The 18,649-nt window shown below is 48.5% G+C and overlaps 1 long non-coding RNA gene across 1 annotated transcript; it reads right to left on the bottom strand.

The window, feature by feature from the left end:
- Window positions 1-2,590: 2,590 nt before the first annotated feature.
- LOC147659393 (uncharacterized) lies at window positions 2,591-18,479 on the bottom strand. Its single transcript, XR_015307270.1, has 5 exons — window positions 18,386-18,479; window positions 12,075-12,264; window positions 7,349-7,498; window positions 5,759-5,854; window positions 2,591-3,197 (listed from the first exon to the last, which is right to left on the bottom strand). It is a non-coding gene; the product is annotated as an uncharacterized LOC147659393 (long non-coding RNA).
- Window positions 18,480-18,649: the final 170 nt, after the last annotated feature.

Genomic DNA, 18,649 nt, shown 5'->3' with positions numbered 1-18,649 from the left:
TACGGGAAGTACTGAGCGTGATTTGTGTGAGAATCAGAGACATTGTAAAATCATTGTGCGGCAAATATGTACCTGCCCTTAAATCTGAAATTCTGGAGAAAGATGTGAGTACAGATAGGGTCGTGCATGCAACTGCACAGGGACGTACCTTCAGGAGGAGGGGTGTTTGTGGTGCTACAGCTCCCTAATAAATGCATTTTCTGGTAAATAGTTGGGTACAGATGCTTTAAGTCTGGTATGGTGAGGTGTCGGTCGGATTTCACCAGGAATGTTTGCATACATGCAGACAAACAATACACTGTCTCCCTCTCTGTTTTAAAAGTCTTCATAAATGTTGGTTATTTTACAAAATATTGTGTTTTCTCTCCCTTAGTACCGCTACCCATCCTCATTTGTCTCCCTTTCCACTGCCACTTTAGCCCCTCTCATGCACCCTGCTTGTTGTATAATGTATTATAACATTAAATGCCAGCGCAATTGTTGGGAAATCTGAAGCTCACACCCCCAATCTTACTGACCAAACTACACCTCTGTGACTGAAAACCCGTGCCCCCTGTGCTTCAGCAGCATGCTGTCTCACAGCTTCAAGGAACTTTAACACCATCGATGCTAGTGTTATTTTCCTCCTGTGCTGAGTTATATTGGATCCCATTGTTCATGACGAGCTCAGCTCGTCATGAGTGTATGGAGGTGTACACCATGACGAGCTGAGCTCGTCATGAGCGTCGAAGGAGATAAACAGCCAGGTTTGAAGGCTTTCACAATTTGAGGTGGTTGTCAATTCTTCTTGCAAGAATTGAGTTTCAGAGGTGCCGCCCTGGACTGAGGAGCTTGCAGCAGTGCAGGACATCCTGAAGGAAGTCATCCTGTGTGAAGTTTATACATTTGTGGGTGGGGGGTGTGAACTAGACCTGAAGGCATCAGAGCGCTTTACATGAGCACCAGTTGTGTTACAGACGAACACATTAATTGTTAGGTCTCGCTAAACCAATGCGTAAGCATTGTTCGGCGAGATTATAGTAAGGCTTCCGAAAAGTCTCCCCAAACTGCGGATTCAATTCAGTTCATGTGAGCCAGGCGCGTGCGCATCGCCAGCCACATCCCACACCATATCTCGGCATCAGACTTGAAAGGAAGCCGCTCCCCCGCCCCACTCCGCACAATGCCAGAGCTAGTTTTTCTCGCTTTTTTTTTGGTGTTCTTTGCGGCCCATGCTTCATTCCACCTACCACTTTACACCGACTTGTTCACTTTCCTCCCATTTCTATCTCCTTCTCTCAGTCTCCTCCTTCATGTATTCCTCTGTCAATCTCCCTGTCTCCCATTCTTCATCTTCGATGCATCTCTTATTTTCTTACATGCTTTGGTGTACTTTCTCCTTTCTTCCCCTTCCTCCATATTTTCTACAACTTCATCACCTGTATTCTCATATCTTCTTTATTACTGCCTTCCGTATTTGATTTCCTCTTCTTCATTCCACCTTCCTTGTTCTCGCTCCGGTTTTCTCTTTCTTACCTCATTCCTCGTTCTTTCCAACATTGCCCCATCCTCTTCAGTCTCTTTCTCTGTCCGTCTGCCTTTCTCCATCTCTACTTCTGCTCATTATTTCTTCTGTCCCCAATGTGCAGCTTCCAGTCTTTATTCCTTCCATTCTCTTATTTCTATCCTGTTGATCTTTCCCCAATACTCCTTCCACCCTGCATGCCCGCCTCTACTGCTTCCTTCGTTTTCGCGCTTTACTTCCGTAGTCTTTATTCTGTCAATCCACTTCTGTTCTCCTCCCTCATAACCCCCTCCTCCGTTTATCCCTGTCTTCGCCCCTCTTCCTTCTTCCTTATCATATTATTTTCTTCCTCCTCTCCTTTCCTCCCTCGTCTTCCCCGCTCTTTCTTGCTTCCTTGGTTCCTCCGTTCCTGTGTGTCCAGCCCCCTCTCCCTGGCACCTCTGACCTTTCCTGCTGCTTCCCGACCACCCTGACAGTCGGGAGCTGGTGCCTGTGGGTGCAGAGTCTGGCTCGGCGTGATTTATGCCATTGGTATAACAGCAGACACACTGCAGTCCATCACTGCAGTCCCCCCCTGATTAAAATTCAGCTCCGGCCCCGACTGCAGCACTCCACAAATGGAATATTCTACATAATTTCCGAAAATGCTTGTTTTTCTTGTTTAAAAAGTGACCTTGTGTGATGTAAGTAGTGTTCATTTAAAGCGCTGCAATACCTTCAGATAGAGTTCGCGCTAAATAAAAGTGCAGAAAAAACACAAGACAAATCGAACGCTTTAAAGCAAGAAAGGAACACCTCGGTGGGTGAATCACCCAGCTGGTGTCACAAGGCCCCCATAGGCAGAGCGGATGTTTCTTGCCATTCCCACCTCTGCTGATTATCTAGAGGCTACCAGGCCTTACAGTGACACCTCGTCACCCAGAATACCCTCGGCACCCTCTCCAATCTCACACCTCAGCAAAGAGCCTTTGATCAGCATTAAACAGGCGAGTGCTCCCCCCTGGGGCGCTACCTCCGGGCATAAAACACCACCTTGAGTGTACCCGTTCTTTGAGGTAGACAGTACCATATAGGAGAGGTGCAAAATAAGTGTATAATCTTGTTGTAAGCCTTTATTACTGCAGGACATAATCAGGGTTTCTTTGCTACAACAGCTTGAATTATATACAACACTACATTGGGCGCTAAAAACTGGAAAAATTCACATTGGAATGTTTAGAACTCCAACTGCTCAAAATTACTCAAAACGTAACCATGAACAAATCAATTTACACTGGAAGAATACTGAAGCATTTGCTGTGCGTAATATACTAAAAAAACAAAACATAAAACCGGTTTGCCCATAGGCAATTAAAACAGAAGTGGAATGCATGCAGGGTGAACGAACTGCTCAACTTTGCGGAAAATTGTTCTTTAAGTCCACCAATGCAGTGTGCTAAAGTGTTTGGTCTTTCAGGGCAGTTTCTCAACTAGTTTTCATCAGTGGTGGTTAAGTCCCCAGAGTAATCATTTGGGTCAGCAGCATCATCCGCATCTGCACTTTCTGCCTCCACATTATCTGCTCCTCATTTTCATCGTTTTCACCATCAATGTCCTCCTTTTCGTTTTGCTCATTGTCTTCATCATTCGCATCAGTTGTTTCCTCAACTACCGATTCTCCTGTTTGTTCAACGATTTCAAAGGGATTCTCACCCTAAAAGTAAACACAAGTTTTAAACCATCTTTAGCAAAATTTTGCAGAACAAATGCACACTAACTATTACAAAAGTAACAGCAAAAGTCTTGTGTACAGTGCAAGTAAAGAACTCAGATTTCATATCACAAAAAAGCAGAAAGAATGTATTATTAGAAAAGGCATCTTACAACGGGGAGAACATATGCAGGACTTCTAAATTTTAGAGTATGTCCAGACAGGCCATAGGATGGAAAAATCCATGCCAGGTCTATGAACGCCCATGAGCTCCGAGGAGTCCTTGTACAGAGGGGGCGGTGACTGGAATATTGAGGGTGGGCATCACATTTCCAAGAAATTAATTTCCTGCGAAACTACAATTTTTTTGGGTGAAACTCAGTACGGAAGAAGTGTTATTTGCAAAGCTGAGGAAGGAGTAAACAGATCTGAACATTCAATATGCAGTGTGAGCCCTGGAGGCAGGAAGGGTGGAAGTGCATCCACAGCATTACAGGCTGCAAGCTAATTGTTGATGGTCATTAACTTATCAGTTTGCAGCATGTGTACCTGTTTGATTTAATTAATGATTTTATTTAATTTGTATAGCTCTTGAATCACCCCCAGGGGGGTATCTCAGCGCTTGGAAGCACAGCATAGGTCATGGGTACTCACAAACGTTCTCTCAGGGGCCAAATTTACACTGTGGTTTGTGTCCGAGGGCCGCACCAGTGGGGGCGGGGTCAGTGGGGGAGGTGGCAGGGCTAGAGCAACAAAAAAATACACAACTGACCATGAGGTTGATCACTGGTCCCTGCAGCGGACACCTTCGTCCACTCAGCCACCAGACCCGGGATACACACATCTCTTGCTCTCTATTTGTCTCCCTCCCTCACTCTCCCTACCTCTCCCATACTCTGTTCCCCTCCCTCTGTCTTCCTCCCCCTGTCTCCCTTTCCCTCTCTCACTCCCTCCCCCCTTTCCCTCTCACTCTGTCTCCCTTTCCCTCTCTCACTCCCTCACTCTGTCTCCCTTTCCCTCACTCACTTTCCCTCCCTTCCTTTCCCTCTCACTGTCTCCCTTTCCCCCTGTCACTCCCTCACTCTGTCACTCCTTTTCCCTCCTTTCCCTCCCTTTCCCTCTCACTCCCTCACTGTCTCCCTTTCCCACTCTCACTCCCTCACTCTGTCAGGGCAGTTTTCAGGAGTCTTCCGAATTTAAGATGGTCCAGACACTGTCTTAGGGCCAGCTGTAGTTGATTCCAGATGAAGGGTGCGAGAAGGACTTGCCTCCGGGTCTAGCCTTTTTTATGTTGGGGCTTTTGAGGAGCGATTGGGAGCTGGCGCGCAGAGTCCGAGCCGGGTAATAGCGGCGAAGTTTCTCTACTACATCGGGAGGGCCATTGCTCCAGATAGCTTTGTGTGTGAGACAGCAGATCTAGAATTTCACGCGCTGTCGTATGGGCAGCCAGTGTAGCTGATGAGGGAGGGGAGAGGAAGCTGATCTGGGGGGAGCATTCAGAACCGTGCAGGCGGCTGTGTTTGGTATCATTTGCAATTGGTTTAAGGAGGACTCATTTGCTGCAATCAATAGGGCGTTGCAATAGTCCAGCTTGCTTGGTATCAGGGCCTGTGTTAGGGTTTTCCTTGTTGTGTCGGGGACATAAGTAAAAGCTTTCCTTAGTAAGCCATGGGTGTGGAAGCAGGATCAGACTGTGTGAGTAACGTGTTTCTTCATGTTTAGGGACTGTTGAAGGTGAACACAGAGGTTTTTGACTGTGGTTGCCGGGGTCGGGGGTGTGCCTAGTTCTGGGGGCCACCAGGAAGGTGACCAGAGGAGGGGGCATCTCCAAAGAGCAGAACCTCAGTTTTTGCAGCGTTCAGCTGGAGGAAATTGCTTTCCATCCAGTGAGATTTCCAGCATTCCTAAAGAGAAGGTAGATTGGGCAGATTGAGAAGTTTTATTGAAAGAGAAGGTAAGCTGTTGATGCTTTTATGCCTGTGGCTGAAGGGTTACCCATGTGCGGTGTGAAATTCGCTTTTAAGTAGAACTGCAGAATGGCCATATTTCTGGTTGAATACAAGACTGCAACAGAAATATACTTACTAGAAATACCAATAAAGAATTTGCTGGATTACATTTATATTTAAAGCAGACATCTCCAACGGATAGCTCTGAATCTACTGGCAGCTCACCAATACCCTGGAAGATTGGGGGTTTGACAGTGTGAAAACACGAGTCAGGATACAGGTATCCTGAACCTATAGGACACATGGAGGGACCCCCTCATGGGCAATTGCTTTTTTTAAAAAACCTATTAAAATTTTAAGTGCTGACTTTTCTATGGTTGTGTGGGTAAAAATGAAACTAACGCCCTTGGAACCGTTGGCATTTTCAGTGGGTTGTAAAACTTTAATTGTGACAGACATCTGAGTAGTCAGAACAATAATTCTGGAAGGCATGGTCACTCACCATTGTGGTAACTCTCATAGAAAAAGTTGGACTGCCGATTTAACTGGCCAAGCAATTATTCAACTTGAGTCAATAGGTTCTATGTCTTCAGATATGGCTCCTAAAAATCTTACCGTTGCATACTGTTCGTACCGGGACTTGACTGTTGGGTTGTTTAGGATACTTGTAGCAGTGAGTACGCTCTCCCTTTTTATTTGTTCCTTGTAATCCTGGAAGTTTTTTTAGATAAATAAACGTTAATTTATACACATACTGCTAGTTCAACTACAATAACTTGGTTGGAACCTAGAAGAGAAGGCATTCAATGTGGACAGAAACCCTTTTGAAACTACTCTGCCACCAGGGTGTGCCAGATAAGCATTTAAAAAATACCAGGGACTCTTATTAGGGAATGACCCGCAATCTCGCTCCCTCCACAAGCAAGCAATCAAACCCCACCAAGCAGGCCGTGACCTGAAACCCCCAAGGGGAAAAGAGCACAGCCAAGAGACCAGGCGAGCAGATAATGTGCTTTAATGTAAGCTGGGACTCCGATGTCTGTGCTCTTTTCAGGACATGCCCTTTGAAGGACACAGATTGGTCAATGAGAGAGCCCAAGGATTTGGAAAAAAATGAAATAGGGAGAAGAGGCCATCCAATTTCAAAGACATGCCCTTCACATTGACAAAGCCTTTATTTGAGATACCCATAATTAATATTATAACCACCACACTGCCCAATTATTTCAACTATCAAACCAATGCCAAGGTGTTGGCGATGTGAAGGTCTGTAATTGTTAATGACGTGATGGGTTGCACTGACATTCATATAGAGCCACTCTCACACAGACAGAGCCACCCACACACAGAGCCGACAAAAGAAGCTATCCACACAGAGCGCTACACACAGAGCGCTATGCGCCACACACAGACAGAGAGCCACACACAGACAGACAGAGCGCCACACACACACAGACAGAGCGCCACACACACACAGACAGACAGAGCGCCACACACACACACACAGACAGAGCGCCACACACACACAGACAGAGCGCCACACACACACAGACAGAGCGCCACACACACAGACAGAGCGCCACACACACAGACAGAGCCACACACACAGACAGAGCCACACACACAGACAGAGCCACACACACAGACAGATCTTCTCACCTGCACAAAGGAAAGGACAAAAATGCACACAGGCTTCGATCAAACACCTTCCAGATTAACTGCCAAGAATGCAGCAGCACGCACAGCTTCAGACCCAGCACTTACCCACCAAATACACTTCCGCCACAGAAGCAGCACTGGCTGGTGAGACTAGCCAGCCACCAGGGTAAAACCAGACAGAGCAGATGTTCTGAAGAGGCAGCTACCCACAAGACAAGGGCGCCACCAATTTCCAGGACATGGCTCACCAAGACTAACTATTAGTCAGTCAAAGCTCAAGCCTGTAGAATGGGCAATCCAAAAACCACTTGTAACCCAACCATGTCCCCGTCCTCCCTCGCCCCAAAAGAATGTACAGTTAAATGAGATTGATAGGACACTTTGTAAGGCTGAAACAGGGCACATTAACTGTAATATCCAGACGCGGGTAGAAATCTAAGCTCGGAATCAGAAAGGGGGGCCCTGAATACTGCAGGGGGGCTGGGGAGTTCAGCAGTCAATTACTCTCTGCCTTGAAAATAGTACTGTGCCAAAATGGCCTCTTACCCAGAGTGACTAGTACATGTCGCAGCTCAGCGCCATCACAGAGCCATTGGCTTCTTTGTCGAAGACCCTCAGCCCCTCCACAAAGTCATCGTAGGTACCCTGGTCCTTGTTCTTCGCAATTGTCTGCAGCAAGCTTCTTGGTGTTAAGCTCTGGGAAGGAGAGAAGAGTTCAGAGGAGCAGTCACCGGCTGCAGCAGCGTGCCAGGCTGGAGAGTACACATTAACAGTGACAATGTGATCGTCCAAGTTCCCCAAAAAACCCCAACCACCTCCAGTCAGGTTTTTGTCCCATCCCAGACTGCCAATGAATATTACTGATATGGTCCATCTAGCAACTGTGAACGAGGCAGAGATCTCCAATTCAATGTGTGGCACAGGGCAGGGTCAGAGCTGAGGGCACAGGTGTAAGAGCTGAGGGCACAGGCGATAGATAGAGAGAGGGAGGGCGATAGATAGAGAGAGGGAGGGCGATAGATAGAGAGAGGGAGGGCGATAGAGAGAGGGAGTGCGAGAGATTGATGGAGGGAGTGCGAGAGATAGAGGGAGGGAGTGCGAGAGATAGAGGGAGGGAGTGCGAGAGATAGAGGGAGGGAGTGCGAGAGATAGAGGGAGGGAAGGCGATAGATAGAGGGAGGGAGTGCGATAGATAGAGGGAGGGAGGGCGATAGATAGAGAGAGGGAGGGCGATAGATAGAGAGAGGGAGGGCGATAGATAGAGAGAGGGAGGGCGATAGATAGAGGGAGGGAAGGCGATAGATAGAGAGAGGGAAGGCGATAGATAGAGAGAGGGAAGGCGATAGATAGAGAGAGGGAGGGCGATAGATAGAGAGAGGGAGGGCGATAGATAGAGAGAGGGAGGGCGAGAGATTGAGGGAGGGAGTGCGAGAGATTGAGGGAGGGAGTGCGAGAGATTGAGGGAGGGAGTGCGAGAGATAGAGGGAGGGAGTGCGAGAGATAGAGGGAGGGAGTGCGAGAGATAGAGGGAGGGAGTGCGAGAGATAGAGGGAGGGAAGGCGATAGATAGAGGGAGGGAGTGCGATAGATAGAGGGAGGGAGGGCGATAGATAGAGAGAGGGAGGGCGATAGATAGAGAGAGGGAGGGCGATAGATAGAGAGAGGGAGGGCGATAGATAGAGAGAGGGAGGGCGATAGATAGAGAGAGGGAGGGCGATAGATAGAGAGAGGGAGGGCGATAGATAGAGAGAGGGAGGGCGATAGATAGAGAGAGGGAGGGCGATAGAGAGAGGGAGTGCGAGAGATTGAGGGAGGGAGTGCGAGAGATAGAGGGAGGGAAGGCGAGAGATAGAGGGAGGGAAGGCGATAGATAGAGGGAGGGCGATAGATAGAGGGAGGGAAGGCGATAGATAGAGAGAGGGAAGGCGATAGATAGAGAGAGGGAAGGCGATAGATAGAGAGAGGGAGGGCGATAGATAGAGAGAGGGAGGGTGATAGATAGATAGAGGGAGGGTGATAGATAGAGGGAGGGAAGGCGATAGATAGAGGGAGTGCGATAGATAGACGGAGTGCGATAGATAGAGGGAGTGCGATAGATAGAGGGAGGGAGGGCGATAGATAGAGAGAGGGAGGGCGATAGATAGAGAGAGGGAGGGCGATAGATAGAGAGAGGGAGGGCGATAGATAGAGAGAGGGAGGGCGATAGATAGAGAGAGGGAGGGCGATAGATAGAGAGAGGGAGGGCGATAGATAGAGAGAGGGAGGGCGAGAGATTGAGGGAGGGAGTGCGAGAGATTGAGGGAGGGAGTGCGAGAGATAGAGGGAGGGAGTGCGAGAGATTGAGTGAGGGAGTGCGAGAGATAGAGGGAGGGAAGGCGATAGATAGAGGGAGGGCGATAGATAGAGGGAGGGAAGGCGATAGATAGAGGGAGGGAGTGCGAGAGATAGAGGGAGGGAGTGCGAGAGATAGAGGGAGGGAAGGCGAGAGATAGAGGGAGGGAAGGCGAGAGATAGAGGGAGGGAAGGCGAGAGATAGAGGGAGGGAAGGCGATAGATAGAGGGAGGGCGATAGATAGAGGGAGGGAAGGCGATAGATAGAGAGAGGGAAGGCGATAGATAGAGAGAGGGAAGGCGATAGATAGAGAGAGGGAGGGCGATAGATAGAGAGAGGGAGGGCGATAGATAGAGAGAGGGGGGGCGATAGATAGAGGGAGGGAAGGCGATAGATAGAGGGAGGGAAGGCGATAGATAGAGGGAGGGCGATAGATAGAGGGAGGGAGGGCGATAGATAGAGGGAGGGAGTGCGATAGATAGAGGGAGGGAGGGCGATAGATAGAGAGAGGGAGGGCGATAGATAGAGAGAGGGAGGGCGATAGATAGAGGGAGGGCGATAGATAGAGAGAGGGAGGGCGATAGATAGAGAGAGGGAGGGCGATAGATAGAGAGAGGGAGGGCGATAGATAGAGAGAGGGAGGGCGATAGAGAGAGGGAGTGCGAGAGATTGAGGGAGGGAGTGCGAGAGATTGAGGGAGGGAGTGCGAGAGATAGAGGGAGGGAGTGCGAGAGATAGAGGGAGGGAAGGCGATAGATAGAGGGAGGGAAGGCGATAGATAGAGGGAGGGCGATAGAGAGAGGGAGTGCGAGAGATTGAGGGAGGGAGTGCGAGAGATAGAGGGAGGGAGTGCGAGAGATAGAGGGAGGGAGTGCGAGAGATAGAGGGAGGGAGTGCGAGAGATAGAGGGAGGGAGTGCGAGAGATAGAGGGAGGGAGTGCGAGAGATAGAGGGAGGGAGGGCAATAGATAGAGAGAGGGAGGGCGATAGATAGAGAGAGGGAGGGCGATAGATAGAGAGAGGGAGGGCGATAGATAGAGAGAGGGAGGGCGATAGAGAGAGGGAGGGCGATAGAGAGAGGGAGTGCGAGAGATTGAGGGAGGGAGTGCGAGAGATTGAGGGAGGGAGTGCGAGAGATAGAGGGAGGGAGTGCGAGAGATAGAGGGAGGGAAGGCGAGAGATAGAGGGAGGGAAGGCGATAGATAGAGGGAGGGCGATAGATAGAGGGAGGGAAGGCGATAGATAGAGGGAGGGAGTGCGATAGATAGAGGGAGTGCGATAGATAGAGGGAGTGCGATAGATAGATAGAGGGAGGGCGATAGATAGATAGATAGAGGGAGGGTGATAGATAGAGGGAGGGAAGGCGATAGATAGAGGGAGGGAGTGCGATAGATAGACGGAGTGCGATAGATAGACGGAGTGCGATAGATAGAGGGAGTGCGATAGATAGAGGGAGGGAGGGCAATAGATAGAGAGAGGGAGGGCGATAGATAGAGAGAGGGAGGGCGATAGATAGAGAGAGGGAGGGCGATAGATAGAGAGAGGGAGGGCGATAGATAGAGAGAGGGAGTGCGAGAGATTGAGGGAGGGAGTGCGAGAGATAGAGGGAGGGAAGGCGATAGATAGAGGGAGGGAGTGCGAGAGATAGAGGGAGGGAAGGCGAGAGATAGAGGGAGGGAAGGCGATAGATAAAGGGAGGGCGATAGATAGAGGGAGGGCGATAGATAGAGGGAGGGAAGGCGATAGATAGAGGGAGGGAGTGCGATAGATAGAGGGAGTGCGATAGATAGAGGGAGTGCGATAGATAGATAGAGGGAGGGCGATAGATAGATAGATAGAGGGAGGGTGATAGATAGAGGGAGGGAAGGCGATAGATAGAGGGAGGGAGTGCGATAGATAGACGGAGTGCGATAGATAGAGGGAGTGCGATAGATAGAGGGAGGGAGGGCAATAGATAGAGAGAGGGAGGGCGATAGATAGAGAGAGGGAGGGCGATAGATAGAGAGAGGGAGGGCGATAGATAGAGGGAGTGCGAGAGATTGAGGGAGGGAGTGCGAGAGATAGAGGGAGGGAGTGCGAGAGATAGAGGGAGGGAAGGCGATAGATAGAGGGAGGGCGATAGATAGAGGGAGGGAAGGCGATAGATAGAGGGAGGGAGTGCGATAGATAGAGGGAGTGCGATAGATAGAGGGAGTGCGATAGATAGAGGGAGTGAGGGCGATAGATAGAGAGAGGGAGGGCGATAGAGAGAGGGAGGGCGATAGATAGAGAGAGGGAGGGAAGGCGATAGATAGAGGGAGTGCGATAGATAGAGGGAGGGAAGGCGATAGATAGAGGGAGGGAGTGCGATAGATAGAGGGAGTGCGATAGATAGAGGGAGTGCGATAGATAGAGGGAGTGAGGGCGATAGATAGAGAGAGGGAGGGCGATAGAGAGAGGGAGGGCGATAGATAGAGAGAGGGAGGGCGATAGATAGAGAGAGGGAGGGCGATAGATAGAGAGAGGGAGGGCGATAGATAGAGAGAGGGAGGGCGATAGATAGAGAGAGGGAGGGCGATAGATAGAGAGAGGGAGGGCGATAGATAGAGAGAGGGAGGGCGATAGATAGATAGATAGAGGGCGATAGATAGATAGATAGAGGGCGATAGATAGAGGGAGGGCGATAGATAGAGGGAGGGCGATAGATAGAGGGAGGGCGATAGATAGAGGGAGGGAGTGCGAGAGATAGAGGGAGGGAGTGCGAGAGATAGATTGGAGGGCAATAACAGACAGATGTCCCTTTCAATGGCTAGCCTCCATTTATGGAGCTAGCCAATGGAAGAGCAGGCGGGACAAAGCACCCATACTGCTAAACAAAAGTTTTCGCCTGCGCAAACACTGCTATGCAGCGGATCGCCAGGCGAAACCTAAAAAACAGAAGCTGTCTATCTAGAAACATACCTTCTTTGACCGCATTGCCATTTGATCCAGGTTTTCTCAATTTAGGTTTTTTGCCGACAAACGCCCCTCCAATGGGTTTATTAAGCGATTGCATCATCTTTCTTTTCATCCACCTTCCAGCAGGCCCACCAAATACCAGACTTTTCTGGTAGTCGACAACAATTCCAGGTCTCTGAATCCCGCCATAATCCTGCAAATTGATAACATAAAATTAGCAGAGAGTATGCAGATAAGGCAAGTTACATGGTGTCCAAAAATGTGTTAACAGTTTTATAATAATGGCAGGCATAATCCAAGAACCAATGTTGGGTGGTCAAGGAATTCGTAGGCTAAGCAGCAGTTGTTGCCATTCTGGTAGGTGTAGATACTTCTTGGGTACAATTATGAAAACTGCAGCAAGGACACTGCTGTACAGGTTTTCATTTGCATTAGTGAGTTGAGAAATAAAGAAGATAAAATGCTTATAAACATGTGTGTGGTTGGGTCTGGTTGTGCGTGTGGTTTGGTTGTGTGTGGTGTGGTTGTGTGTGAGAGAACAGGGAGTTAGAGAAGGAGGCGGGGTGAAAGAACAGCAGATCAGCACAGTAAAAGAACAGGGAGTTAAAGAAGGAGGTGGGGTGGAAGAGAGCAGCAGATCAGCACGTGAGAAGAGAAGAGAACAGGGCGATAAATAGAGGGAGGGCGATAGATAGAGTGAGGGCGATAGATAAGATAGGGAAGGAGGGCGATAGAGTAAGGGAGGACTTTATTTTTCTGACACCGAATCCGACATTGAATTTCCTGCCACCCCTGGGGACGGGAGCGATTAAGGTACACATGAAAACACCCAGCGAGCGGACCGTTCTGTTCCTTCATCCAGACCTGCAGGCGCAAGGCGCAGACTACCTGTCGTTCCAACCCATGACGGGGCGAGACCGGTGGACATTAGCAGGACCGGCAGACTGTTAGGACCGCCAGCTAAACTTAAGGACTACATTTGTGGATAGTGGAACCTTATGTTCTCTATCTGTTTCTACTGTTCCCATCACCCCCAAAGGAGGGGGATGTGTTGTGTTTATAATACTTGTGTCCCTCCTAGGACACCTTACTAGACGTGCTTCCCAGTGTCCCTGCGAGGACACCGTTTAGCAGTGAGGTCACCAGCTGATAACTGTCACATATGACAGTTACCAGCTGATCGCCGAGCTGACTGCCGCTTCGCTCCATGTTAGGAGCAAACGTGTTGGTCGGAATAAAGAAGTTAAGAACACTCAATAGTTTTGTATTCTTAACACACTTTGCCAGGGCCGGTTCTGGTTCCCAGTCCGGCCCTGCAAGAGCATCGCCAATACCTGCTTAAAATATGCACTAGATGCAGTGGAAACATCAGACCGACATTATGATAGGAATCACTGAGAGAGCTATGCCTCGTTAAGAATTTCAGGTTTTAAGTTCTTAGGCGCTAGGTGGTACACTGGTGAATGGCCGCCATTAAGTTAGGCTCTCACCGTCCGGAGATCTAAATCCAGCATTTATCCTTTCAAATCGGAGTATGCTTGCTTTGTCATGGGCAGGAGAGCATCAGAGCAGTACCACCGTTGAGGAGTATGTATCCTCCTGGGCGCGAGAATGTCTGGGCAATAGTACTATCGAAGAGTATGCAGCCTGCTAGTGGGAGAACATCTGGTACTACTGCTATTGACGAGTGTGCAATTTAATGGGCAGGGGCATGTTCTCGCAGTACCACCATTGAAGAGTATACATCTGTTAAGGTGGGACAGCATCTGAGCAGTATAAATCCTCATGGACACGAGAGCAGTAACAGGGTACCACGGGTGGTTATGCGTGTGTCCCTCCCCAATCCCACTTGCATCGCTACTATTTTCTTGAATGTCTCCCCAAATCCTAGGTATTATAAGTTGAGAGCAGTAGAGGTGGGATCAAATGCCTCCTTTAAAAAACAGAGCAAATGCTCATTAACCACATCAGATGAGACTTGCCTTTTTAATACGCAAATCTTTACCCATGTGGACAGCAGACTCCTTAATCCAAGTATATGCAGGGACAGATGGACAGTGACCTGGGCATGACCTGGGCAGCCCTCTGGGCCTGGTAGATGGACCAAGGGCTGAGTGGAGCATTATCGGGGAGTGTTTATATCAGGGAGGGATGTAAGAAATGGCGACAGGCTCAGTGGTTCTCGCAAGGTACTAAAATGGACGGCCTTGCAACCGACCGAGCAAAGAGACTTATGATTGACTGAGGAGCAGAGTGTGGACCCTAATACCCTGGTCTTCATTGCTTGAATTTGCTCGCGAGAAAGAGTGGCCGAATCGTGTCACTCATAATTACACTGAAATTTAAAAAAATTCACACATAAGCATTCTGAAACTTGGCATCTATCTGATGTAAATATTATTTCTCTCTGGTCTCACAGTCGTCCCTGGCATCCCAAATTCGAAGGCGAATTGCGACGCGATATCACAGAGAAGAAGGTGGTGGCCTCTGTCTGATGTCGTCGTAGGTATTGTGTTTCACCACTGCGGCGCACGCACGGTCTCCGCGACCTCAGTCCACTCCCTGGAGGGCGCGTGACCGCGCTGTGATGAGTCAGAGAGCAGGTGCCTTTCTCTTGAGCTTCAATTGCAACACCGTTCACCGCTCAGATTCCATATCATTTACCGCCCGCCTTGTAGCAGTAGCTCTTCGTTTATAGAAGATCTCAAAGACTTCATCAGCGACCAATACTCTCAAAGTGACAATCAGACCATCGTGGGTGACTTCAATCTCCACTGGGGCGCACCACAAGACTCCTCTGCGAACTCACTGGCCACCTTCCTCTCGGCAAATGATCTTATCCAACACTGCACTGAACCAACCCACTCTAAGGGCGCAATCCTGGACCTTGTTATTTCTAAAGCAGGCATGCTTTCTACTTCTACCCCTATTCATGTAGATTGGTCTGACCACCACCTCATCCCATTCTCTCTTCAACTTTCACACTCTATAACTCTTGGCCAACCCAAGAGGGCCATCTCCTGGTTCTGTGATGCCAAAAACATTGATGTCGGTCCCCTCTGTGAATCAGCTTTGCTTTCACTTCCAAGGCTAGACCCGAACATAGCTGTTGACGATCTCACCTCCCAATGCCTCACAGTTCTTGAAGCTGAAATTAATAACGTCGCTCCACTCAAAAGCAAAAGGATAAGGCCCACTCCCTCAGCACCTTGGTTCAACAAATCCCTTTATGAGGAAAGGAAGCAGCTAAGATTCCTGGAGAAGCAATGGAGGCAATTGCCTTCCACTGACAATTTAGCCTTGCTTCGCACAGCAAGATCCAAATACCACAAGCACATCTTCCTTGAGAAAGCGACGCACTTCAAAACCCTCCTTGATTCCGCCAAAAATAGACCCAAAAAACTATTCGATCTCATCAAGACTCCGAGCTGCTCTCCCCCAACCTCCAAGGTGGAGGATTCTACAAAGAGAGCAGCGGATTTCGCTACTTTCTTCGATGGAAAGGTGAAATCACTTGTGGATCAGGTTGCTCATCCTACACCTCCAGAGGAGCGCAAATCCTTAGCCATTTGGCAGAGCTTTGACCCCATATCTGAAGATGCCCTTCTCAAATGCATACGCGAAACAAAGCCCTCCAACCACTCGCTTGACCCTATCCCCAGTGCCATTGCCTTTGACTTCTATGCCCATTCCCTCCCCTGTTGGACCACTCTGATCAACCTCTCCCTCTGGCAAGGCTCCCTTCCTGTCCCCTTCAAAACTGGGCAGGTCACCCCTCTGCTGAAAAAGCCCACTGCTGATGCGAATGACCTTTACTACCTCATGTATTGGTCGCATCATTCTTAAAATGCGTAATCAAATGAAGAAAAGCTATTTGTATATGAATTGTGTAAAGTAAACTGGTCGTAACTGTCTTAATAGCCTTTTTTAACCTAAATTTGTATAATTGAACATCTTATAATTAATATTAACTATGTACTGTATATGTGTTTTTAACTGTACACTTTTATGTTTTTTTCATGCAAAAATCGAATAAAGCTTAATTGAGTTGAATACACTTTGTACAAAAGATTACCAATTGTGGGGCAGATATGGAGATTTGCTAAATGATAGAAAGATTCACATTTGTAAGATGCAGATGATTTGCCAGCTTGTTATTTGAAACAATACCTGGATTTGGTGTTTTGCCCTACAGGCATTTTCATTTTTTAGCAAGAGTTATTGGCCCCAATTCATAAACTGCATTTTGTTAAAAGTAAAGTAGTACTACTTACTACAATGCAATTCTCAAACCTGCGAGTAGAGATCTTCACCTCTTCCGGCTTTTTCTGTGGAGAGATCTCCACACATGTAAGATTACTACTTGGTAGTAAATGTGGGAGGGATGGGGTGGGTGGGAAGATGGGGATTAACTACCGCAAAAATGTAAATAAGGGGTTTGGGGGCAGGCTACTTCAAACAGTCACCCACATAAGAGTAAACCCACTGCTGTTCAGAAACGACACATCTAAAGTTACTACTAAATAGTATTAAATGTACTCTGACACAGCCTTGTAGCAAGTCAAATACCACACATGCCATTCACAGGTATTGTTTCACACTCCCTTAGAAAATAACAGGCTGGGACTTAAAATAACACCCAATAGAAATAATGTTAACTAGATAAAATTTATTTGATTTTTAAAATGTATGTATATTTTGTTTAACGTTAAACAACTCTAGCCTAAATCTGTGGCCATCAAGAGAGCCAGATATGCATTAAAGGTTGCAAACCCTGGTGGGAGGATTACAGGTGGATATGTTGCTTTAAGTCCATTAGTAATGCCAAGTGTACTATATAATTCACCACACATTATGTCAAAGACTATCTGATATCTGCAAAATAAAAAACAAATGTTGTGGAATATTCCACTTTAAAGGCTTATATACAGATCTGACAAAGGGAAATGCTGAATGGAGCAATTAGCTTTGTGAAGGAAGTCTGGGAATCACTGCCCATGTGTGTGTAGAATAGTTTCCTCTCTTAGTGTGCGGGGAACTACAGAAGAGTTGTAGTTGTGAGAGTAGATATTGTCACTGTAGGCCGAACACAAGTGGCACTATGGAGAATTCAACAATAGGTAATACAGACAAAAAGGTGGCGTTGTCTGTCAGACGTAAATAATCACAAGGTTAGTGAATATCAGGAGGCAGCAGGTGGCACTGCCGGAAGTGAAAGTGTGCATACATACGCACTTAAGGCCACCAGAGAAGATAACAGGTGGTTGCTAGAGGCGTGCCTTATACAGGTTCCTTTAACTTAAGGATTACTAATTGAATGTCAAATTGCAAAATATGGTATAGCTAACCGTAACTATTAATTGATGTCCATACTCTGACGTGTAATTGGGAATGTTTCAAAGCATGATAGATTGGCCCCAGACATAAACTACTCGTCTCTTCTGTACCACCTAGGGACGCATTTTAATGCTCTGGTCCAAATCTAATATTTACAAACCCAGGGATCCCATGAAGGCACAAGACAGTAGTTTGTTAGTTGAAATCTGTAATTTTAATGAGGCACAACAGGTTTACAAAGCATACCGCCATCAGCCGGGGAACCCAGTGACTACAAAACCTGTATCTGCCAATCCCAAAATAGTGATCTGCGCTGATGCAGCGGAGTTCTCTGATGTGTGAGCCTCACATAACACAATTCACCACAAAATGTGGCAAGCACAAATGGGGTGGAGGTATATCCAGCAGAAAAAAAGTTGTTTTTGCACAGTGCGTTGTTCGCACGACTTGTAAGGGCTGACCACAGTATCTTCCCCAGTTCATTGGCCTCACCTGTTTTGTAAAGTCCGCGCTATATAAAAATGCATAAATAAATTTAGGACATCTAAGTAACTAGCTCCGCACCCCCGCACCACCCTAGTCACGCCACTGTGGCGTCTTCCCACGGAGCGCGACCTGCGAGCCTGTCGGATCTGCCACCCACGAGAGGCACCCCCGCACCACCCTAGTGACGCCACTGTGGCGTCTTCCCACGGAGCGCGACCTGCGAGCCTGTCGGATCTGCCACCCACGAGAGGCACCCCCGCACCACCCTAGTGACGCCACTGTGGCGTCTTCCCACGGAGCGCGACCTGCGAGCCTGTCGGATCTGCCACCCACGAGAGGCACCCCCGCACCACCCTAGTGACGCCACTGTGGCGTCTTCCCACGGAGCGCGACCTGCGAGCCTGTTGGATCTGCCACCCACGAGAGGCCGCGGCACTGCCTAGGGAAACGGGCCGCATAAGTACAAGGCCTGGAGGGGAGACCATCCTTACCTAGGCTGCCGCATTCACGGAGGAACGTCCACCTCCTGGCAACGTAGAAAATGAATGTGCGCATGCGCATGTGCGCACAAACCTTAATGTGCGCATGCGCATGTGCGCACAAACCGGGGGTGCAGTCCCTGATGGGCGGGGTATTGAAACGTCATGAAACGTCATAAAAATTAATGTGCGCATGCGCACCATTGGTGCGCATGCGCACAATGACAGGGGGGGCGCTCAGTCATGGGAGCAGCGGATTATAGAACACCGGGCTCA

Source organism: Lissotriton vulgaris, unplaced genomic scaffold (assembly GCF_964263255.1).
Source record: "Lissotriton vulgaris unplaced genomic scaffold, aLisVul1.2 SCAFFOLD_13455, whole genome shotgun sequence".
Taxonomy (NCBI): Eukaryota; Metazoa; Chordata; class Amphibia; order Caudata; family Salamandridae; genus Lissotriton; species Lissotriton vulgaris.
Note: the sequence above shows the minus strand (reverse complement) of the source record. Positions and strands in the feature narration are given on the sequence as shown.